Source organism: Schistocerca serialis, chromosome 5 (genome assembly GCF_023864345.2).
Source record: "Schistocerca serialis cubense isolate TAMUIC-IGC-003099 chromosome 5, iqSchSeri2.2, whole genome shotgun sequence".
Lineage (NCBI taxonomy): Eukaryota > Metazoa > Arthropoda > Insecta > Orthoptera > Acrididae > Schistocerca > Schistocerca serialis.
This window is the reverse complement of record NC_064642.1, coordinates 421,354,340-421,380,577: the sequence shown is the minus strand read 5'-3', so window position 1 is coordinate 421,380,577 and position 26,238 is coordinate 421,354,340. Positions and strand designations below refer to the sequence as shown.

At 41.6% G+C, this 26,238-nt stretch overlaps 1 protein-coding gene across 2 annotated transcripts in view; it reads right to left on the bottom strand.

Moving 5' to 3' along the window:
• Nucleotides 1-24,457, bottom strand: part of LOC126481640 (synaptotagmin-5) — a 398,029-nt gene extending 373,572 nt beyond the window's left edge. For both annotated transcript variants that reach the window (XM_050105539.1, XM_050105541.1), the window contains exon 1: nt 24,364-24,457. The gene's annotated coding sequence lies outside the window, so the exon portion shown is untranslated. The remainder of the gene's footprint in view (nt 1-24,363) is intronic.
• Nucleotides 24,458-26,238: the final 1,781 nt, after the last annotated feature.

Below are 26,238 nucleotides of genomic sequence, written 5' to 3'. Positions count from 1 at the left end.
CATCCAATTTTTCTTAAGTTGTAGTTATCTGTTTGTCTGTACACGTACATCATATATGACGATTTCCGTTCCATTCGGATAAATCCTTCGTAGTGTGTCTTTTTTGTCTTAGAGGGTATATCGTAGGTAGTATGTATATATAGTACAAATAGACTAATTATCCTTTTTCGTAGATGCCTGACTGTGTTTATTGGCTACCTCCACACCGACGCATCAGTAGGCCAGTAGACTGCTTCCCCACCTGGATAAAAAAATCGATTCTTTCTACTCATAATTTGTACTGAGCAGTATGAGAGTCTGAGGCTTGTGCCGACCTGTAATAAACGCTAAAAGAGACGTCATTACGTATTCTTTCGAAACACTAATGGACTACAGTGTGTGACGAATAGAGAGATCCTCGGAGAAAATTGGGAACTCTATATAGGATTTACTGACACTCTGTTTCTAGATTACTATACGTAAAAATATTTGATATTCGTCAATTTAAAGAAATGTCATTCTGTAAGTGTTGGACTACAAAACTGTCAACATTTCTAAACCTATTTGTCAGCAGCACGGAGGAGACACATCTGGAGTAAAAAACGTTTCTCTTTGTACAAGATCCAGCAGTTCAGAAATAGATTGCGATTACAACATAAATGTCAGCAAAACATCACGTTCAGAATGAAAAATAAACCACGTTAAATCTAACATGTAACACTAAACTTAATTAATATAATAGCTACCGAACTGACCATGTTGTAAGGGGTTCACCACGCTGCTGGAGCAAACGTAATCTCGATGTATTGCTCACTTGCTAGAACGACAATTCACAGGCGCTGCCTAGGACATAAAATATCTTTGCCCCTGTTAAAAGAGAGCTGCAATAGAGTCGCAAGTCAGAGCAGTCTCTGCCGCAGTTGCAGACGCTCGCTGCTACGGTGTAGTTGTAGTCTGTCGCTGGTACAGCGCAGTTTATAGTTAGTAGTTGTTAAAGTCACAGTGCAGAAAAAAAATTGTAAAATTTTACTATATGGAACTGAATAATAATAGTGATCAGCCCCACAGCTAATGAAATGTAGTATTAATATTGTATGTTGCCTTTTCGGTAGTACTTTAGGTGCACCAAGCAGTAGGTTCATAATAACATCTCCGTTGGTCAGTGTGGTGGACGACTTGATACGTCAATACCACATTCTTGTAGAATCCATTATTTGTGCATCAATACAGAATTAGTGCAAAAAATCCAAATAGAGTGTTCCATGACCATGAGGATGGGCAGGATATAGGAAAGTCTCATTAATTGGTGATAATTGGGTCAGTAAGAGGTTCACCACCCCTTACAATGTTCAAAGTGGATGATAACCTGGATTTATTTATTACGCGAGTATAGTTTTCTCAATAACTTTCAGTTTCTGTGTCTTTCCAGTTTAAGATATCGTGCAACAATATTGAAGATGCTGTTCACAGTCATATTCAGTTGTCTGGTAATTAACTATTTAAGCCAGATAGCGTTGGATAATCTCCCGGATTAACACGTACCAATTACAGGTATCAGCAGCGCGGTATGATCGGCGTCCCGCGCAAGTTGATGCTATAACGTACCAACACTTGGTCGAAGGAGAACGAGGCATATTGTGTGTTTAGGCACCAGTCCTTAGACAAAGGATCTAATCCATGGTGGCATTCCAGAGGAGCTCAGCTGCCTCAAACGCGTCCCGGCGCTCTGCCAGCTTTACCCTGTCGCGAGGCAGGATTAATTCAACGAGGAAACACTCGCTTATCTTAGATGCGCAACATTCATGAGTAACGTAACTTGGAAACTTTAACGTTACTAAATAGGCTCTCAAATAGGCAGCTTGAGGCACAGAATATCCCAGAAAACCGACAATGTACATAAAATCGATGCAACAGTACACAGTTAAAAAGAACAGACAACTCTTTGTTCCTAGGCTTCTAATGAATACCTCTGAAAATGTCATTAATATTCCTGCTGTGTAATTTGATGTCTTTTGAAATAAGTAAGTATCTACTTAAGTATTTTCATTATTATTATTAAACCAGTCAAATTTTTGTGAGTGTTTCTATTATTTATACCGATTATCTTTCGTTCGGTTGGTGAACAACGATCTTGGCACGAAATTAATTCTGTAGTTTTGAATTTACTTTAATGCCTGGTAGATTTTTAACTCCTTGAGTCGTTAGGTGATATGAGGTACGTGATATTACAGACGACACGGCATTCGCTCGTTATGGCGTAGATCCGAGTCAATAGAGACTGCACATCTGTATTTAATCTCTACGTCGTTTGTTGGCTCCGCTCATGTTTAAATGGCTGCAGGGGATCCGCACTTTTGTTTGCCAATTACAATAGCGTTTAAACGTATGGCATACATATAGTACCCGGTATGGATTCAGAACGAGCATCAATTACTGCTGATTACAAAGGCCTTTGTATGGTGTGGCTTCTAAGTTGAATCCCTTTTCATGCTATAATAATACGTATGATTTAAAATAAATATGTAAAGTATCGAAAGTGTAGTGTGCCTCACAGCTCAGACGGTAAATTGTGATAGTAATAAAAAGTCTGTTAAACAGTAGTTTTGGATTAAGAAGAAACAAAGAAATGAAAAAAAAACTGCGAAAGAGTAGAAAGAACCAAAACGATAATTTGTTTAACTTCATAATTAGTGAAGAGAAGAAATGAATGAACGTTGCTATCCTGAAAATGTCAGACATGATTTCTGAATTAAAAAAATTAGCGAACAACATTATCGCACAAGCGAAGTTAGCCTTCGACAAAAGAGGTCTCTTGGTTTCAAAACAACATGGTTTATTTTAGGAAGACGTCCACGCTGTAAGGGTCCGATTATTTTAGCTGTAAATGTGCTTTGTCGTCCCCCGGCAGTGTGTTAGCTAGAAACGTGGTATTGAAATGGTGCATTAAAATATGTGCTGAGTGATGGAATTAGGGCTACTGTGAAAGATAATCCTGTTAAAATGTTTTTAAAAGCTGCTCCGTGTGAGCTCACGAGACGCCACGCAATATTACAACCCAGGGAGCAGAGTACCGTAAAATAGAGTGAACGGAAACAATGGGAAACTTCCGAAAAAGTTCTGTTGTGCTACTGTGTCGAAAGAGAAATGGGAATATCATTCGAAATGTTGAAATTTTGTTTTTTAGTTTGGTTGTAGACCAATATAACAAGGAAATTGTGAATTTCAAAGTAGTGGTACAGTCAGTTGACGTTTTATTTACTCTAGCAAAAACCATGGACGTGGTGCTGAATTTGCTTATTTCGAGCTTTATCTGTAAGTACCAATCTAAATTGCGCTGTTTTGATTGAAGTACCTTGAAAGCTAATTTGCAATTCCGTTTCATTAACAAGAGAATCAGTTTTCAAATATACTTTAATCTGAATTGTACTTTGACTAATTAAAAATGTAGAATTATATTTAAGAATTCGTGAGGTGAACGGAAACAGTAACCGTTTGTGTTTCTTCAGTTATTTTCTTTTTTATACCATAGCCGATTAAAAAAAGTTATTTCGACAAAAGAGGATCCATTTTTTAGTCAAGGATATTTTGTTCAATAGCTCTCCTTCACTTCTGGGTATATGACTTGTAGATTCATTTTTTAAGATGGTGTCAGTGACAAACAAACGACACTCATCATTTTAATTTTACAATAAAGCAATTAAAGAAATAACATTTTTTATTTGCAAAATAGAAAAAAAACAAAATTCATGCAATATTTTCAGTTTTTGACTTGAATAATTTTTTTGAACCAGATAAATTTCGTTTCTTACTCTCCTAGATCAAAAACAGGTTTCAACATATCCCTATTCAGCCCAAAAACCAATAAATAGAAATAACAATAAGTCTAATACTGCTCTTTCTATTCGTTCCACTCTGTGCGGTGAATATAAATAAAAGTTTTTATTTTTTATGTTATAAACGCATTGGGGGGGGGGGGGATGTTTAAGGGGGACTAAACAGCTAAGGTCATCAGTCCTATAAACGCATTATCCAGGTCACAAAACTAATTATAAGCATAGGCACAAGACCAACAAATTCAAGAAAAAGTTTCACATATCGTTTTAAAATTATCATTTATTTTCTTTTAGGGTTGAAAACTATTTCTATTCATCCCGTTCTACGGACTTGGATGACAGGTCTGTGAGCGTTGGCGGCGAGGTAACAGTGGGTCGCAAAATGCCGAGTCTGCAGACGCTATTACCGAGCTAAAAGAACTGAATTACAGTTCGTTAACACTAGTTATTGTCTTATTTTCCTTTCTGACTGACGTAATATTTTTCTTGCTCCAGGCCAGAATGATTGATTGAATTTAATCTTGATTGCTTCTATTAATGAAAGATATATACACGAAATGTAGTCACAGTTTCGAATATGGACAACCTTCAGCTGTGTATGGGAATTATGACATTGAAAATGTGTGACGGACCTGAGCTCGAACCCAGATTTCCCGTTTGTCGTGAGCGGTCTCCTCAACAACTTCGGCTACCTGAGCACCTTTTACGGGCAGACCGAAACTTCCATCTGACATCATTCATTATGTACATTCCCATACAGGATAGACATTTTAATTGAAACCTGCTTGCGCCGTATTGGAGGATAAACACGATACTGACGTGCTTGCCTTTCCGAACGAACAGGCACTGCGGCGACTACAGCTGCTACAAAATGGGTTAAATGTATTCGCGGTTGGAATATAGGCAACATTCATGGAATGACGACGTTTAAAATTTGTGCCAAAGTGGCTAAGGTGACTGCTCGTGACAAGCGGGAAATCTAGGTTCGTGTCCTGGTCCAGCACAAATTCTCAACGTCATCATTTCATTATGCAACTGAAGGTTGTTCGTATTCGCAACTGCGATTAAATTTCATGTATTTCATAACAGCTGTAGTCGCCGCAGTGCCTATTCCTTCGGACAGGCATGCACTGCAACATCGCAGAAAGATAGCTGCTATGAGGTGCAGGCAATGTAATTGTGGTTTCAAAATATGTGAGTATTTTTGTGTTCAGCAGTACGTAGTTTTTCCTTTGCGAGACGAGAATTATGAAGGACAGTGTGGTGATAAATTTCGTAATGTACACTGCATTGCAGATTTTCTTTTCATTTAATGGATATTATGTGAAACGGGGAGAGTTTGTTACTCTTTGAATTAATGGGGTGCACTTTTTGCATTATTATAGTGGTGAAAATTTTATGATCGTAGGAAATATGACAAAGTATGCAGTTAGGTCGCAAATTTAGGGGCCCAGTAGGACGGAATGGTACAGGATACACTCCGCACCGAACGGTGGTTTCCAGAGAATCTATGTAGGTGTAGACGTTATGTACAGCTTCCTTTGTAATAATCGTGCGTTTTTGTATAGGCTCTATTATGGCCCGTTCATCAGAATTAAATTAGCTGAAGTGACATTATACATAAAGTTAGAGCTCGGCAGCAGATAGCTGGAACCATACCCAATCTTCCAGGCCTATAGGGCATAAGTGCCAACACTACCACTCTAGGTTTTAGTACAAGATTATACTGAAACCAAAGCGCTGGCTGTGGACAGTTAAATTTAGGAATGAGAAAGGCTTTGAAAAAACTGACGATTAACGGAGTCTGTGGAGAACAGTTATCAGAAGCATGAAAAGATTAGTAAGATTCACTTGTTTGAGACGTTAACGACCGCCGTTGTTATCGACCCTTATATCAACCCCTATATTGACCTCCATATCGAATAGGCTTTCGTTTGTTTCGGTTAGTGTACCTCAGTTCGGATAGACTGTCAGTGAGAGAGCATTTCGAATTCCTGCTGCTAATAAGCCGAGTACATCGTTCGTTTGTTATATATCTCTTCGAAGTTGGAACAGGAGCGACTTCATCAATGGATAGGAACTGTGATTGTTCTAGGAACTGTGGTTGTTCTGTACAGATGCGAGCTGAGTTGGTGACCCTTCACTCACAGCTCTAGGGTGTGTTGGCTTTCGTCACACAGCTTGAGGCTGCTGCCAAGGGACATCATTGTGGGGGGTCGGACACGGGGATACGAGGGACATCGAGCCCGTTCAACGTGTTCCCCCATCGGTCCACTGCTGTGGCCGTCCCAGGTACTGCCTGCACTGAGGTTGACCCCACACCTGTGGCCGAGTGGGAAATCATTCCAAAGTCTGGCAGGCAGCGAAAGTATTTCTGAGGGGCCGATCATAAAGGCCTCCATGGTTCGTTTGACGAACATGTTTCGGGCTTTGTCTGTCGCTGACGAAGTCTCTGAGCTGGATGCAGTCGTCCACCCTGTAGCTTCTCGGCCCGCAAGATCTGGGCATTCACTGAGGGGGGGAGGGGGTTTGCTGGTAGTTGGGAGCTCCAACGTTAGGCGCATAATGGGGCCCTTAGAAACATGGCTGCCAAGGAGGGGAAGGAAGCCAGCGTGCACTCTGTGTGCATACTGGAGGGGGAACCGACTGTGGTCCTTGGTTGCAGAGCCCAGTGGAGGGTCTGAATCAGAGGCTCAGGCAGTTCTGTGACCGTGTAGGCTGCAGATTCCTTGACTTGCGCCATCGGATGGTGGGTTTACGGGTTCTGCTTAATAGGTGAGGAGTCCACTACACACAGGCATCGGCTACACGGATAACGAGGGCTGTGTGGAAGGGACTGGGCGGTTTTTTAGGTTAGAGGGTCTCACAAAATCACAGAAAGGGCGTCAGTCTAAAAGGAGGCAGGTAAAACACAGTAAGATAGTTGTAGAAGCGATCGGTGTTGTAGTTGTAAATTGTCGTAGCTGTGTAGAGACAGAAGCAGAGCTCCAAGCCCTAATAGAAAGCACTGAGCTCAGATAGTTATAGGCACAGAAAGCTGGCTAAATCGGGAAATATCGTCAGCCGAAATTTTTTCAAGCAATCTAACAGTGTTCAGAAAGGATAGATTAAATACAGTTGGTGGTGGAGTATTTATTTCTGCCAGAAGTAGTTGACCTTGTAATGAAATGGAAGTAGATAGTTCTAGCGAAATAGTATTGGTAGAGGCTATACTTGACACAGTTGGTGGTGGAGTATTAATTTATGTCAGAAGTAGTTGACCTTATAATGAAATAGAAGTAGATAGTTACTCCGAAATAGTATCGGTACAGCCTATACTTGAAAATCGGACAAGACTATTAATTGGATCGTTTTACGGACCCTCCGACTCAGAAGATATAGTTGCTGAACAATTCAAATAAAATCTGAATCTCATTTATCATAGGTACCCCACTCATACAATTATAGTCGGTGGCGACTTCAATCTACTCTCGATATGTTGGAAAAATTATACGTTTAATGCCGGCGGCCATAATACATCATTCGAAATTGTACTGAATGCTTTCTCAGGAAATTATTTTGAACAATTAGTTCATGAGCCAACTCGAAGCGTAAATGGTTGCGAAAGCATATTTGACCTCTTAGCAACAAATAATCCTAGACAAACAGGGAGTATCGTGACGAATACAGGGATTAGCTACCACGAGGCAGTTACTGCTAGGCTGAATAACGTAACACCTACACTCTTTCGCCAAAGAAGACGAATAAATAGTCCTGAATTCCAATCAAGAACAACTGCCAAGATGAGAAACATAGAAGTAGATATCCTCGGTGTAGCAAAGCAGCTTAAATCACTTAATAAAGGCAAGCCCTCCGGTCCGGATTGTATACCAGTCAGGTTCCTTTCAGAGTATGCTGATACAATAGCTCCATATTTAGCAATTATATTCAACCGCTCGCTAACAGAAAGATCCGTAGCTAAAGACTGCAAAATTGCTCATGTCACACCGATACCCAAAAAGGGAAGTAGGAGTAATTCGCTGAATTTCATGCTCATATCACTAACGTAGATTTGCAGTAGGGTTTGGTACTGTTTTCGAAGAAAACTGTTTATTGACACATAGTCAGCAGGGATTCATAGAATATCGTTCTTGTGAAACACTGCTAGCTCTTTATACTCATGAAGTAACGAGTGCTATCGACAGGGGATGTCAAATTGATTCCATATTTTTAGACTTACAGAAGGCTTTCGACACCCTTCCTTACAAGCGTCTTCTAACCAAACTGCGTGCATCTGGAATATCGTCTCAGTTGTGCGACTGAATTTGTGATTTCTGTCACAAAGGTCACAGTTCGTAGTAATAGACGGAAAGTTATCGAGTAAAATTAGAAGTAATATCCAGCGTTCCCCAAGGTAGTGTTATAGGCACTCTATTGTTCCTCATCTATATTAAAGTCATAGGAAACAATCTCAGTAGTCGTCTTAAATTGTTTGTAGATGATGCTGTCATTTACCGCCTTATAAAGTCATCAGATGAACAAAACGAATTGCAAAAGAATTTATATAAGATATCTGTACAGTGAAAAAAGTGGCAATTGACCCTGAATAAAGAAAAGTGCGGAGTTATTCACAGGACTACTAAAAGAAATCCGCTAAATTTCGATTACGCGATAAGTCACACAAATCTGAAGGCTGTAAATTCAACTAAATGCTTAGGAATTACAATTACAAATAACCTCAATCGGAATGATCGCATAGATAATGTTGTGGGTAGAGCAAACCAAAGAGTGCAATTCATTGGCAGAACACTTAGAAGGTGCAACAGGTTACTAAATGGACTACTTATACCACGCTTGTCCGCCATATTCTGGAGTATTGCTGTACGGTGTGGGATCCGCATTAGGTGGGACTGACGGATGACATCGAAGAAGTTCAAAGAAGGGCAGCTCGTTTAGTATTATCGCGAAACAGGGGAGATAGTGCCACAGGCATGATACGTGAATTGGAGGGGCAATCATTAAAGCAAAAGTGTTTTTCGGTGCAATGGGATCATCTCATGAAATTTCAATCACCAGTTTTCTCCTTCGATTGCGAAAACATTTTGTTGGCACTCACCTACATAGGGAGAAATGATCATCACGATAAAATAAGAGAAATCAGGGCTCGCACAGAAAAAATTAAGTGCTTGTTTTTCCCGCGAGCCATTAGACAGTGGAACGGTAGAGAGACAGCTTGAAGGTGGTTCATTGAACCCTCTGCCAGGCATTTTATTGTGAATAGCTGAGGAATTAGGTAGATGCAGCTGTAGAAATGTTTTCGGAACCGTCTAAAGTATCACAATTCTGTTTCCACCAATATTAATTGTAAAAAATCCTCCACTACATTACGAACAGCATCTTGTTAAGGCAATATTAATTACAGAGATGTTCGTATTAATTTCGTTTTCTTTTGTCAAACTGTAAGTCTATAAAGTTTCACTACTTGTATCACAGATCTGACTGAGACGACTTCAATAGCGTTTCACATTCCAAATTCTTAACTAGTTTCAGGGAAATTACATTACTTAGAAATTAGAACATCTCTATTTTGAATATGAAACCGCTTACTGTTTCACGTAAAAGTTCTTCGTTTTACGTCCAAACAAGGAAATACGTAACGGAAAGTTGCACCCCCACGAGATCGATACGAAAAGGAGAATGAGGAAATGGTGCTTTGTATTCTGTTCAAATGGTTCAAATGGCTCTGAGCACTATGGGACTTAACATCTGAGGTCATCAGTCCCCTAGAACTAACCAACCTAACGACATCACACACATCCATGTCCGAGGCAGGATTCGAACCTGCGACCGTAGCAGTCGCGCGGTTCCAGACTGAAGCGCCTAGAACCGCTCGGCCACCGCGTCCGGCCTTGTATTCTGTCTTTCGATATAACACCTCAATAAATTTGGCTTTCAAAGCACACACACACACAGCTCTGAGATCAGTTTACCATTTTGATTAGAGTAAAACGCGATTGAATTTCTCTCTTCCAGATCTACGATACTAACAGCAAAAGATGCTACGATTTTACTGAGAAAGAAAGTATTGTATTACGGTATTTTTGCACTTAAAATTGATTTCGTAAGAGATTAAACTTTTTAGTGAGGAATGTATCATTTTATTATTAACATTACATTTAATTATTGTAATATTCGAGGACAATTTCTTAAACACCTCATCTTGCATGATGTGCGAGAATAACTCTCGTGGCATCAGAAAATTGCAGGTTAGGCAAAGGTCAGGCTAGGTGAAACAGATTACTGAGTGTGGTTGGTGTTGTAGATATACGTGTGAATGAAAATACTGCTACAAAATACGAAGAAATGAAGGACGTAATGTAATAGTCTCGGGAATTTAAAAAAAAAAAAGATTTACTGTCTATACTAGTATCAAAAATATTTATTAATTTTCAGAGTACAGTGCTGGTGCATGCACAAGTGTTTCAGAGTACATTGTTGAGGGGACGCTACTGAATATGGCGCTCCGCGGTAGAAGAGCTCCACATGTTCCCAGGCTGACCAGAGGACATCGTCAATTACGACTGCACGGGGCGTGGGAACATAGAGCTTGGGTCGCGGATCAATGGAAACGTGTCGCCTGGTCGGATGATTCACGCTTCTTGTTAGACTAGGTCAGTGGTCGTGCGTAGACACGCAACCGTGCAGGCGAACGACTGCTCGGAACATGCACCGTGCCACGGACGCAGGCTGGAGAGGGCAGTATTATGCTACTGAGGTTATCCGACTCGGATTCCACGGAACCTGTGTTAGTAAACCGAACTCACCATGACAACTGTGGACAACTTGAACATTGCTTCAGATCACCTACATTCTTTCATGCTATATGATGAGGTGGCTTGAATTCAAAGAAATATTATCGGCAGAAACTCAGAAAATTGTATAAAATAAATTAACAAACGACGAAACTGATCCGCCTTGTCAGGACACTGTTGCAGAAACAACGAAGAAAGCATGTCAAATTCAAACGAAAGCAAGATCTCCAAGATTGGCCGTCATTTACAGCAGCTCGAAATTTAGCGCGGACGTTAATGCGAAATGCTTATCCTTATAATAGTTTCGACAACGAAACTTTACCTCGAAATTTAGCAGAAAATCAAAAGAGATTCTGGTCGTATCAAAATATGCTAGCGACAAGACAGTCAGTATCTTCTCTGTGCGATAGCAACGGAAATACCATGAAGGACAGTGCTGGGATAGCAGAGTTATTAAACAGAGCCTTCCGAAATTCCTTTACCAAAGACGAAGCAGTAAATATTCCATAATTTGAAGCAAGGACAGCTGCCAACATGAGTAATTTAGAAGCAGATATTCCCTAAGTAGTGAAGCAACTTAAATCGCTTAATACAAGCAAGTCTTCTGGTCCAGACTGTTTACCAGTTAGGTTCCTCTCAGAGTATGCTGATGCAGTAGCTACATACTTAACAGTCGTAACTATCATATACAACCGCTCGCTCGACGAAACATCAGCACTCAAACACTGGTAAGTTGCACAGGTCACACCAATATTCAAGTAAGGTAGTAGGAATAATCCACTAAATTACAGGCCCATATCATTAACGTCGATATGCAGTAGGATTTTGGAACATATATTGTGTTGGAACATTATGAATTACCTCGAAGAAAACGGTCTATTAACACACAGTCAACACGGATTTAAAAAAGCATGGTTCTTGTGAAGACAACTAGCTCTGTGCACATACGAAGTGTTAAGTGCTACTGACAGAGAATCTGAAATGTATTCCGTATTTCTAGATTTCCAAAAGGCTGTAGCGAAATCTCTTGCGTATGGAATATCGTGTCAGTTATGTGAATTGGTTCGTTATTTCCTGTCAGAAGGGTCACAGTTCGTAGTAACTGACGGAAAGTCATCCAGTGAAACAGAAGTGATTCCTGGCGTTCCCCAAGGTAGTTTTACAGGCCCTCTGCTGTTCCTTATCTATACAAACGATTTACGAGACAATCTGAGCAGCCATATTAGATTGTATGCAGATAATGCTGTCGTTTATTGTCTAGTAACTCATCAGAATACCAAAACCAATTGCAAAACGATTTAGAAAAGGTATCTGAACGGTGTGAAAATTGGCAGTTCATCCTAAATAATGAAAAGTGTGAAGTTATCCACATAAGTGCTAAAAGGAATTCGTTAAGCTTCGATTACACGATAAATTAGTCCAATCTAAAAGCCGTAAATTCAACTAAATACTTAGGAATTAAAATTACGAACAATTTAAATTGCAAAGAACACACAAAAATTTTGCGGGGAAGGCAATCCAAAGAGTGCATGTTATTGGTAGGACACTTAGAAAATATAACAAGTCTACTGTGGAGACTGCCTACACTACGCTTGTCCGCCATCCTTTAGAAGGCCACTGCACGGTGTGGGGTCCTTACCAGATAGGATTAACGGAGTACAATGAGAAAGTTCAAGGAAGAGCAGAACGTTTTGTATTATCGCGAAATAGGAGGGTGAGTGTAACGGATACGATGGGATGGACAACATTAACACAAAGACGTTTTTCGTTGCAGCGGAATCTTTTCACGAAATTTCAGTTAACAGCTTTCTCCTCCGAATGCGAAAATGTTTTGGTGATTCCGACCTAGACACAGAGAAACGATCATCGTAATAAAATAAGGGAAATCAGAGCTCACGCGGAAAGATATAGGTGTACGTTCTTTCTGCGCGCTGTTCAAGAGTGGAATAATAGCGAATTATTGTGAAGGTGGTTCGATGAACCTTCTACCAGACACTTAAGTGTCATTTTCACAGTACCCATGTAGATGTTGATACGTCTTCTCCGACGGCGATAGCATCTTTCATCAGGATAATATTCGTGACAAGGCTAAAATCGTGCTATAGTGTTTTAAGATGCTTAATTTCTTCTTTCTTTCTTTCTTTTGCTTACGCCATAGTCTCGCAGTGATCGCAGTGTCGGCGTGGTTACAACGGATTTGGCAGTGTTAGTGTTAGGAATGGCCGGATGCCCTTCCTCCCAACGCCTTGTACCCCCCAAGATGGAATCAGTGTACCCCAACTGTCTGCGTCTAGTGTAAGTCGTGAAATAGTGCGGACGTGTTTCAAAAGTCTGCGACCCGTGTAACTGAGGCGGAACGTGGGGACCAGCCTGGTATTCATCTAGCAGGATGTGGAAAACCGCCTAAAAACCACATCCAGGCTGGCCGGCACACCGGCCCGTGTCGTTAATCAGCCGGGCGGATTCGATCCGGGGCCGGCGCGCCTACTCGAGTCCAGGAAGCAACGCGTTAGCGCGCTCGGCTACCCTGGCGGGTTTTTGAGGAGCTTAATAGTAAACTAAAATCAGAATTAGACCACCAAATTCGCCTGCTCTCATCCCGATTGAACACATAGCCCTAATTCCAGGCCTCCACAATTCCTTGGCTCTGTGCAGGACTCATCTGGGAGCCCTTAAATCAGTGAATGCCTGCATCCATGCAGCCTTTCAGTCTTGGCTGTGCCTACTAGTCGACACACCATTCAGGTTCTTGCAATACCATCTGGGCTATTGGGAGTGCTTTCTACTAACTGACTGGTTTCTCTGCTTCAAGTGGTCTCCAGGCGACTGGTGTGCCCAAAGAAGAGTTTGTGCAAGGTAGCGTAAGGGAGGAGCTGGAAAGGATGAACGAGCAAATGCAATGGTGAGGTGACACTATCACCTGGAGCTACAACTAGCTGGGCCACTGTTGGGTGGAGTAGCTTCATTCATCAGTGGGAGGGTGTGCACTGAGAAGTTCTGCTCAGACATCAGTGGAGCACAACTTGGTGTCCAACACCTGCCAATTCTTCAATGGCTGTGCCTACCCATGCAAGGTTGCAGTATACTTGCAGTGGCTGTATGAAATACTGGACTGGCTGCAATGCCTTGGAGGCTGTGAATCATATCATGCAGATGTCCCTCTGGAGTCATGATGTCTTCGCCTCTTGTGTGGCCTGGGGCTTTAAGCAGAGGAGCTTCAATGTCTACCTGGAGGCCCACCTTAGGACATCTGAAGGACTCCAGAAGCCACACATTTTGGTGGCCCATGGCAGCACACCCCATGTTGTCGATGATCAAGTTGTCAGTGACTATCTGCACCTCGATCAGTGTCATGTGAACAAAATCACGGCCTGTGACAGGGACGCCATGCAGACGGAGCTGCAACTAACCTTCACTGCTGTCTAGCAGGTCCTGACAACATCGCCCACCATCAACTGGTGTGGTGTCTGGCCATCAGTCTGCTTGGGTTCTTTGGGATCTGCGCTTCCACAACATCCAACTGCCAACAATGGCAGTATAATGTTTGAGCAAATTACTGCTTCCAGCACAATACCCAAGACCAGCATAGGATAGATTGTGTTCTCTTGAGCAGCTGTCTTGTGTTCCTATTGACAGGTACAATATGTTTATTTGTGAATGTGCTTCATAATGTTTGTACTTGGCCAGTGTTTGCTTGAGATTTTGTGTAGTATTTACTGTACTTATAATGTATTATTGGCAAATAAAATGATTTATGGGCAAGATATTTTAAAATGGTGGGGCAGTAATTTGAGGTGTTGGGCAGCCCACACTGTGGAAAAACGAGAATTAGAATCTTCTTCTCAGGGCATGACGAACCCCCGAGACATGCCACCCTACATTTACTCCTCAAGTTGTCTTTGGACTATCCAATTCCATGCATGTGGGCAATGGTCGTTCACCAGTAGTAGAGTTAAAACATAAGTGTCCTCGACGTTTTCTGTCACTTCAGGAGAGAAATTTCGCTAATAAAAGTACTATTGTCAGGGAAGCGAGGAGGGAGCCACACTGGTCATAGCTGCCAGTGATGCCGGCCGGCGTGGCCGAGCGTTTCTAGGCGCTACAGTCTGGAACCGCATGACCGCTACGGTCGCAGGTTCGAATCCTGCCTCGGGCATGGATGTGTGTGATGTCCTTAGGTTAGTTAGGTTTAGGTAGTTCTAAGTTCTAGGGGACTGATGACCACAGATGTTAAGTCCCATAGTGCTCAGAGCCATTTTTTGATCCTACATTTGTAAAAGCGGGAAGAGGGAGTACGTTTCTTATTCCCACTGGTCTTCACGCAATATCAGATGGTTTAGGTTTCAGATCTCTTTCTTGCCCCAGAACTAATATTCAGTTTTTTTCCTCTCACATAGTCAGTTGTGAGGGATGTCATAATGGTGTGTATGAACGCTTGCTGGTTGGTATCACAAAGGGGAATCAGGAGAGGTCTGCCATAGTATTCATTGTCTGAGCAGACAGTTGCAGGAGTTGAGTAGTATGGTCCTCTCTAACTGCCTTGCACGCTGCTGCCAGAAAATAATGTAAGTGGCTGCCACTGGTTCTGGCTTCGAATAACTCATGCGTAACCGTCTTGGATAAGGAAATGGCGTGAGCGCCCGAGTACAGTGCTTCTGTCCCATTGGCAGATCAGTATCAGCACATAAGTTTATCTGGCTTTCGTAAGTCCATCCTTTCGACTGGAGGTCTGGGGGACTACAGCCGTTCACAACTGTAAGAGAATGAACCACCTACTGCCGTCTTTATGATATCATTTATTTTGTAGCTACCAGTTTCGGCACTTTGGTGCACCATCTTTAGGCCTTAGATGATAATGAATGAGGTTACCACGATCCACTTATAAGATGCATCAGTGGCCTACATACCTGGTTTACGCGGTCTGTAACTGTGATGCCTTTCCAACCAACTGTCAGTTGATGATGATGATGGTTGGAGAGACGACATCACAGTTACAGATCGCGTAAACCAGGTACGTAGGCCACTGATGCATCTTATAAGTGGATCGTGGTAACCCCATTCATTATCATCTAAGGCCTAAAGATGGTGCACCAAAGTGCCGAAACTGGTAGCTACAAAATAAATGATATCATAAAGACGGCAGTAGGTGGTTTATTTTCTTACAGTTATCTTATCTGGCTCATGCTCGGGTACTAAGGAGTGGTTACCCTCAACCGGTCCCCCCAGGCAAGGTAGGCGACACAATTTAATGGGAATGTCTCGGTGCGGGGCACTTAATTCTCGATTTTGGGGCTCTCCTTTTTCTGCTCGGTTTTAAGGAAATGATTGCAGCTCTAAAACGTAGCGCTCAGGTTTTACCTTCACCTGCAATTGTTTTATAATTTGTGAGGGAGTACTTCATAATCCTTCACGTACGATGTTTATGCAGCGTCAGATTGGTGTTCTACATTGAGTAATTATTTGATTCATAGTCCAAGTAGCTTTTCTATTACTTTATTTTCTGGTAACTAGTTTCGTTATGCCCTGTGTAGAGTAAAATGTTACTCTGGTGGCGGTGCAGGCAGCAATGAAGTAGTAGTGACCTTGACTGGATCTGAGTCAGCGGTGTAAACCAAATAACTTGTGAACAATTGTTTTGCAAGCAAAAAATTCCCGTTGAACAGAAAACGAATGACGGTGTGGCCTTTACCCCTGGTACTGGGGTTGTTGCGAGCAGATGGTAACAGCATTATGTAGCGTATGTTGTAATACACAAAGCCATTGTTGTTACTGATCAGCTACCATTTAGGGTTGAATAACAAGTAACTGGTTTTATTTCAACCTGTTTTTCTTCTACTGATTTTTATTTCTAACTAGTTCTCAGCTTATTGGACCATCTTAAGGAAACAACCAACATCCCCAAGGGACACTAGTTCTTAGGTAACCAAACATTATAAGCAATGATGCAATCCACTTTCACGTAATGTTCTGCATCAAACTTGTTTTGTAATGTTATAAAGATCAATTACTAATTTCACTTTATGTAATACATATTATTAAATTTTTAATTCAGAGAAGATCAACAATGTAAAAAGCAGATGGAATAATATTACATCACCGTCAGAGAGCGTAAGTTACGGGAAAACTAACACAAAGCGACAGTGATACAACTGAAAGTTTGCGGGAATATGTGATATCTAAAACTGAATTGGAAAGATATTGTTATAATAATCTTACATATTGCAGAGTATGTTGTGTAAGTTTTTGAAAGAACTTTTCGTACTAAATGTTTCACTGCAAGCTTTTAGTTAATAATTAATTTGCCTTGCCTATGAACGACACCTAACTTCACTCAGATGAATAATTTTATTGATAGTGACATGTGCAGGCCTGAAGTGCCCATCTGTTTTGATACACATTTACAATTCATTTATTCGTTTATACATTCAGGGGATCGAACTGTAACAAACTCAAAAATTTTTACTCAAAGTGGCGTAAGTTTGTCAACAATTCGATTCTAATTGTTCATTACGGTACCCGAAGATCTATGGTTAGTCAACAATTCAATTCTAATTGTTCATTACGGTAGCCGAAAATATATGGTTTTCTATCCACCTGGGTTTCGCCGGCCAGTGCTGGAAGTAGCATCCAGAATCTGCACGATCTCATGAGTGAGACATAAAGCAAAGTCCTGCATAAAGAACTGCAAGCATAGGGAATATCATTGACTCTGTTACGCTCACACGACATCTAACTATGATAGCTACACGGCAGCCGGCCGACGTGGCCGTGCGGTTAAAGGCGCTGCAGTCTGGAACCGCAAGACCGCTACGGTCGCAGGTTCGAATCCTGCCTCGGGCATGGATGTTTGTGATGTCCTTAGGTTAGTTAGGTTTAACTAGTTCTAAGTTCTAGGGGACTAATGACATCAGCAGTTGAGTCCCATAGTGCTCAGAGCCATTTGAACCATTTGAGCTACACGGCAGCACAAAGCAGATACAAGAAAAGATGGAAATGTGATGTGTAATATCAAAAGCGCTACGCCTTGGCAGACTGGGGTTTAAGGTCCCATCCACGACGAGGTCATTGCAGATTGTTCACAATCTTGGAACAGGAAGTATGGCCTTGAGTTTCCACAGAAACTACCGTGGCATTCGCCTTGGGTGATTAAGCAGGTTAGTTATTCGGTTACGTGTTCCATAGGTCGATGGAACCATTTTCTTGGAAATGATGTAGAATGCATAAGTTTACACGATATGTACACACGAATAGTTTTAATATTCGTTGCTATGTGTTTTAGTCATACTCATCCAAGTACATGAAACGGTCTTTCCATAGGATACCAGATTCTAAAAAAAGATAATTCCTCTATTGAATAGAAACTTCCCCGAAGAAATAATTTTAAGTTAGATTTAAAATTTGCTTTGGCGCTTGTCTGACATTTTATGTTATTGAGCAAATGATCAAAAGTTTTGGTTGATGCATATTGAGCTTCTTTCTAAACCACTCAGTGACGGCTTTAAGCATTAGTAATGAAGATATTTTTTCTTTTACTGTTGTAGGTATAGACATCACCACTGTTCTCAAATAGTGATGGATTATTTGTGACAAATTTCATTAGCGAATCATACATTGTGAAGGTGCAGCGGAGATGCCTAACTTCTTGACGAGGTGTCTACGAGATGTCTATGCATGAATAGCACACTTTATTTTTACTGCACACTTTTGTGCAGTCAAATTGGTTTGCTAAGTGATGAGCTATTATTTCATAAGACATTGTTGAATGAAATACGCCGAATATAGTAGAATTTCATTTGTTTGTTTCCAAGTTTCGTGATGATACATAATTGTTTGAGCAGCTCAGTAATATATTTTCTCCAGTTCAAGTTTTCATCAAAATGTACTCTCAAACATTTGGGGCATCCTACCTTTTTTATTCAGCCATGCTCATTTTAACGCCTCTAGTGTAGAAAGTATAGTTTTCATACGACATATTTTAAGTACATTGTCCTCTGCAATTTTTAACAAGTTACAGATTTGCATTTCTATTCTCTGGATTTTCCAATTGTCTTCCTCGGTGCGGAGACGCAGACAATGTCAGAGTCGGCTCTGCTTTATTAATCAAATAAGCTGGAAGTTTATTCGAAATGTTCTGATTAATGCATTTAGCCACCAATTTATGAAAGCATAGTACAATGAAATATTACTGCAGCATGTACAGTATTAAACTCATTCATATTAAAATGAACTGAATTTATTTTGGAAGTTAACAAATGCACTGTTCAAAAATAGTTAAAGAACAAAGTGCAAAATTCTCTCTTTCGTTATGTAACAATAAATGTTAGTACTTTATAAATTTATGTTCGCAGAGCTAGCTGCGGAACAGTGGTGGAAAATCGGAAACAAAGTATTAACTACAGTGTAAGAAAAAACGGCGCACTACGAAAGAATTGTCCGAATGGGATGGAAATCAGTAGGTGTGATGTACCTGTACAGATAAATGATTAAAATGTCAGAAAAATTGGACGATTTAATCAAGAGAACGAGTTTCACAAATTGAGCAAATCAGTAACTCATTGGTTCATCTCTGGTCCTCATGCAAGCAGTTATTCAGCTTAGGATTGATTGATACAAATACTGGGTATCCTCTTGATATCGTGCTAAATTTGGTCCAATTGGCATGTTAGATCATTAAAATCCAGAGATAGTGGGAGGGCCCTGCCCATAATCCTCCTAACATTTTCAATTGGGGTTGCTGGTCAAGGTAGGGTTTGGCAAGCACGAAGACAAGCAGGATGGTGTGCCACGAAGAGCGACGAAATGAGGCGCATAAAGGAGTCGGTACCGCTGTACTGTAAGGGTGCAGCGCAATACGAGCAAAGCGGTCGTGCTATGAAATGAAATGGCCCCCTAGACCATCACTCCCGGTTACCAGGCCGTACAACGAGTGACAGTCGGGTCGGTACCCCCACCGCTGTCCAAAGCGTCTCCGGACAAGTCTCTGCTGGTAACTGTGGCTCAGTTAGAAGCGGTACTCATCACTGAATACAATTCTACTCTAGTCATATCGCCGAAGTTAAGCGCTGTCGGGCTGGGCTAGCACTTGGATGGGTGACTATCCGGTCTGCCTACCGCTGTTGGCAAGCGCAGTCCACTCAGTCCTTGTGAGGCAAACTGAGGAGCTACTTGGTTGAGAAGTAGCGGCTCCGGTTTCGTAAACTGACATACGGCCGGGAGAGCGGTGTGCTGACCATACACCACTCCCTATCCGCATACAGTGGCGTCTATGGGCTGAGGATTACACGGCGGCCGGTCGGTACCATTGTGCCTTCATGGCCTGTTCGGGAGGAGTTCAGTTTAATTCATTACAATATGTTCACCTTCAAAAAATTGTTTGAATAATTCAGCATATCGTTTTGCACACTGTTTACGAAGTATGATTCAAACCAGTTGTTTGTAAAGCCATCATATGGTTCAAATGGCTCTGAGCATTATGGGACTTAACATCTGAGGTCATCAGTCCCCTAGACTTAGAACCACTTAAACCTAACTAACTTAAGGACATCACACACATCCATGGCCAAGGCAGCATTCGAATCTGCGACCGTAGCAGCACCGCGGTTCCAGACTGAAGCGCCTAGAACCGCTCGGCTACAGCGGATGGCTGTAAAGCCATCCTTTAAAACTTTTTCTCTAAGCAAACCGCAGGAAACCTACATCAGCCTGTTGAACCCCCCTTCGTCCAAAAGTGGAGTTCTTTAATCACGGTGCCACCTTGTTTCAGTGAGACAACTCATTTATTTATAAAAGCAGGTGAGGTCCTAATAGTCCTGATGTCATCAATGTAAATATTTGTTGCTTTCCGCGTTTCTTCATTACTCCATAAGAATAAAAATGATTGCATGTCCGCTAAACTGCCTGAGATGTCCTAGATGATGTCGATGATTCGTGTGTGGCCTCGTAGCACAGTGGCTAAAAGGATAAAGTGATCAGATACAGGAGAGATAAGTTCTGAGGTTTTCTGGAAAATGAGTAGAAATGAATTAATAAATTAAGGAAGGAATCTAGGATTTGACGTCCCGTCTACGATGGAAACTAGAGACGGAATTTATTGTCGATTTGGAGACGAACCATCTCGGCATTCGTCTGAAGCTGTCTAGGGAAAACGCGGAAAATTTAATTCTGGATTGCTAATCTGGGATTTGGACCACCGTCCTCTGTAATGTAACTCCAGTGGGCAACCGTTACGTAACATCTCTCAATAAAATTAGGTAATCAATACTTAAGGACCTCATGCTATAAACTGGAACCGTTTTACAGAAAAAGGTGAAACAAAGGTTGCATTTATTTGGCAGAGCTCTTACTAAGGAGACTGCCTAGACTACGCTTGCCATTCATCTTCTAAAGAATTGCTGCGTGGTATGGGATTCTTACCAGACAAGGCTGACGACGGACATCTAAAAAGTTCTAAGATGGTCATCTCTTTTTCTTTCAATACGAAACAGAAGAGAGACTTGGAGTGGTAATCATTATAACAAAAGAGATTTTGCTTGTTTCGAGATATTTTTACGAAATTTCAATCATGAACTTTCTCCTCCGAAAGCGAAAGTATTCTGTCGAGTTCCATCTACGTAGAAAGCCATGACCATCGTAATAAAACAAGAGGAATCAGAGCTCGCACGGAAAGGTTTAGGTGTTCATTTTTCCAGAGACTGGAACGATCGAGATATAGTGTAAAAGTGACTCTATGAACCTTCTGCTAAACAATTAAGTGTGCAAAGTAGTCGCGTAGATGTTGTTATAGAGCTTTATGAGTTATATGTGTAAGGAACTGAGAAAAAAGGCAGCAGTTTCACGCTTCTGCGTTTCCGCTCCATGTGCCTCTGCAGTAGCTACCAAATGAGCAGACAGACAGTAACTGACAAACATCTGAACAATAGAAGCGAATAAGCAATGTCCGGACATACAGAAACTGCATCGAAATACGCTCAGCAGCATTGTGTTTATTTGACAGCTGATGAGCACATTGTTTATAATGGAATTGCTACGCAAGTGAAGAGCCACTGTAACAGCCAATTTGCATAAACCGTTTGTAACAGGGAGTGAATGCTCGCTTTTGTGTGGCGACGAACACTGCAGAGTGAGTTGTTACGCAGGGCCAATTGAGGAGTGGCTGGGTCGCGTGACGGACCACGCGGCCCCCATATGTGTGACACGTCCGCGAGTCGAGTGGCCGCAGTATGTTGGCGAGCGATAGCGGCCTGTAATGACGATAACCTGTATAAACTCATTTAGCGCTCAGCGCAGTCTGCTGGGAGCAAGACCAACAGCTAATAATACTGCGAGGCACGCTCGATTGGAGACGAGTTCCCGTTCATTAGAGGCCGAGTGATCGGAAACTTGATGGAAAGAGATAATGGTGTGCCACTTTTCCGTCTTTTCCCGTTTGGGTCTCTAAATGAAATGAGCGGCTTTCTTCGGTACGTGCCATGGTGGATAAATTACGTTCCACTGTCTTATACATGTAAATCCGGTTATTACAGGTATAATCCACTACGATTGGAGACGACATCACAAAAATTGTTTGAAGATAATATGTAACAATTTTTAGAGATTTTAATTCTAACGTAGCCGGCCGATGTGGCCGAGCGGTTCTAGGCGCTTCAGCCTGGAACCACGAGACCGCTACGGTCGCAGGTTCGAATCCTGCCTCGGGCATGGATGTGTGTGATGTCCTTATGTCAGTTAGGTTTAAGTAGTTCTAAGTTCTAGGGGACTGATGACCTCAGACGTTAAGTCCCACAGTGCTCAGACCCACGTAGCTTACAACTGGAACAGAGCTGTTTTTTATGTAACTTGGGTGAATATTTTTCAATAAATAACTGTTTTTAGCAACCTCAAATCTTTTGAATTTCATTTCAGCAAGTACCTTTCACCATGTTTTGTGTGCAATATACGATGAACATATACGTCACCACGCATTTTCAAAATTTGTAGGCATAATTGTACTGCATGATATTTTTTACAGCATGACAATTTTACAGTTGCAGCGGACTCCAACAAAAAACAGGTTAAGCCTACTGACTTATTAAGACGTGTAACTCGGATTACTGTTATTAAAGTGAGTGTTTTGCCGGTTATATCAGCAGCTGCTTTTGTCGTTTATAGTTATTGCGGAAATGTATCTGGAGAGGGAATATTTTCTGTGTCGCAATGTGAGGGGGGAGTGTTTTGCGTCTTTAAATGAGAAAAGCAAATGTTAAGTTGTAACAGATGTCTATGATCTATTAGATGGGCACACAGTGAAGAAAGAATTAAACACTGGGGAAAGGTGTAGCCTTATAGAGAGTATAATTTGATAGTTGGTACACAAACAGAAAAAAAATTGTCTTTGTTTTTGTGGCTTACGCTGAATGTTTAGACAAAAAACATTGTCAAGGGCTGGTTGGGATAGGCAAGGATGATGAAAACAACTTAAGTATATGGTAACTATATTTATGAAGTAACAATATTTCATTTCGACTGTAAGATTCAGTTGGAACCACACGTCAGAATGGGCAGGAGCTCTTCTTTCATACATCGCCGCTTTCCACGTGTCCACCGCGTTGGAAGGGAAACGTACATAACTATAATAAGAAAAAGCCCAACATTTTACCAGAAGAAGTAGAATATGACAGAAAAATGCTTCTGGATTTGGACAGCCCCATTTATTTCACAGTGACTCAGGTCTTCTACTGTTCCCATAACCAATTCCAGAGAATTACAAATAATTACCTAAACAAGAACCGAGCCCCATCTTGCACTTATTTTTGTCAAGGAGAATTTTCTTCGTATTTGCTTACCTCTATTTCTTAAAAGAACCAAACTTGATAGCAGATGGAAGATAGCAGAAGTCTAAATGCATTGTGATCATTCAGCATATTCAGGTCTTCCCCTTGATGAACTCTCAAGGACGATGAAGCAACTAATTGTTGTTAAACAGCTGAACGCAACAGAAAAATGAATTGCAAGTGAATGGAGGCCAAGAAGCCCAGCCACAAAAAAACCTAGAGTAAATTTCATCTGCCAGGAAGGATGGTTAGTGTACCCTGGGATGGAAAAGGTACTCTTCTAATTCTTATTGCTTTGCGTAGAGTAAAAAATAATGACGAATAACAAGTAAGTCCTATAGTGCAAGTGGCTGAAAAAATTGCAAGAGAGAATGTGGATTTAAAAAAAAAAAAAGTGTTTCGTCAGAACAATAGATCTGCTCTCAAAGATGGTTAGAAAATACGGAAGGTGGAGGATTTAGAGTATGTAGTGTTATAATACCCACCTGTTCGCTAAATTTACCATCCTCTGCGTTAGACCTGTTCCCACGCGCTGTATGAAGAAGTTTATAGGTGGAAACGGTTTGCTGGCTTTCCACACCAGTGTTGTAGTGATTGATGCTATTTACTGGAAGAAACTCGCCGAGTGCATTGATATAAAAAATGACTAAACCAAAAATGGTAGTATTTACACAAAAATACACGCCAGGGCACGTAATTTTCAACGCCCCAAACATGGAACCTTGGGGAACGCCACACTTAATTTGTTTAATGTTGGATGACAACTGAATTTACGAATCTGACACGTTGACACCTTTTGTTTGTGTGTTATTCCGGTAGCCTTGGAGTGAAAGCAGACAGGTTTTTGGCTCCAAGAACTAGTTACCAAACGTACGACTCGGTACGTCGGTCGCACCAGAGAAGGCGCTTGTGCTGGACGCAAGGGCTGTGGAGCGCGTGCGGCCTACTCACCGTGCTAGGCGGGCGGCGCGCACGTCACAGCACGGCGCGGCGCTGCGGAGCGGAGCGGGGCGGAGCGCTATACTGGAGCGCGGACCGTGGGCTGCGCACTGGCGCCGCGGAGGCGACGGCAGGTAGGAAGAGAGGGGGGAGCCAAGAAACACCGCGCATGCGCTCTGTCCAAGGACGCTGCGAAGCGGGGGAGGCGGCCTACGTAGGCCCTGCTCCGGTCCGGAGATAGCTGTTGTCGATGTCACCTGCGCGTAAACTCGCCTGTCAGATTTTATAGTTTCAGTTCTCAATTACATTCTTACTTCCGTGTTACAATGTGAGCGGAAGCTATCCGCTACCAGGTGTACCGGTATGAAATGAGCGTTAAGATACAAATGTGTCGATAGGGAACATTTCTTGTGAATGAGCCTTAATTTTTTTTGTTTGTTTGGTATGACATCTGTCAAAGATATTTAGTATACATCAAGTCATGGAACAAACCAGATCATATGTTTTCATCGTGTTAACAACGTCGAATTTTGTACCAGAAAGGGATGACTTGCGGAAAGCATTAATTTTTTTTCAGAATGAGATTTTCACTCTGCAGCGGAGTGTGCGCTGATATGAAACTTCCTGGCTGATTAAAACTGTGCCCGACCGAGACTCGAACTCGAGGCCTTTGCCTTTCACGGGCTTCGGTAGCTCAGATGGTAGAGCACTTGCCCGCGAAAGGCAAAGGCCCCGAGTTCGAGTCTCGGTCGGACACACAGTTTTAATCTGCCAGGAAGTTTCATTAATTTTTTGTTTTCATTTGAAAAAAAAAAAAGTGCTGCCAAGTCGCATCGAATGCTTGTCGAGGCATATGGTGATCACGCTCTATCAGAAGCAACATGCAAAAGATGGTTTCAACGGTTCAGAAATAATGATTTTGATGTACGAAATGAAGAACGTGGAAGACCACTGAAAAAGCTCGAAGACGCCGAATTGCAAGCAATATTGGATGAAGATGATACTTTGAGTCAGAAGCAAATGGCAGCGATGCTAAATGTTGCACAACAAACAATTTCTGACCGTTTGAAAGCTATGCGAAAGATCCAAAAGTGTGGAAAATGGGTGCCACATGAATTGAATGAAAGACAGATGGAAAACCGAAGAACCATTTCTCAAATTTTGCCTCAAAGAGATGAAAGAAAATCAATTTTGTATCGAATTGTTACTGGCGATGAAAAATGGATTTATTTTAAGAATCCTAAACCGGAAAAATCATGGGTTAATGCGGGACAACCATCAATATCGACTGCAAAACCAGATAGATTCGGAAAGAAGACAATGCTCTGTGTTTGGTGGGATCAGAAAGGTGTGGTGTATCATGAGCTTCTAAAACCCGGTGAAACTGTGAATACTAATCGCTACAGGCAACAAGTGATCAATTTGAACTACGCATTGATCGAAAAAAAGACCAAAATGGGCCAGAAGACATGGCAAATTAATATTTTTACACGACAATGAACCTGCACACAAAGCAAAACTCGTTCAGGATACAATCAAAACACTTGTTTGGGAGCTGCTACCCCACTCGCCGTATTCACAAGACTTGGCCCCTTCCGACTACCATTTGTTTTCATCAATGGGACACTCATTGACTGAGGAACACTTCGATTCATACGAAGAAGTCGAAAATTGGGTATCTGATTGGTTTGCTTCAAAAGACGAACATTTCTATTGGCGTGGTGTCCACAAATTGTCAGAAAGGTGGTCAAAATGTATAGAAAGCAATGGTCAGTACTTTGTATAAAATGTTTTTACTTTTCAATTCAAAATTAGTGTTTCATTTTCACAAAAAACGCTTATTTCATACCGGTGCACCTGGTACTTCAAACCATCACTAGGTGAAAT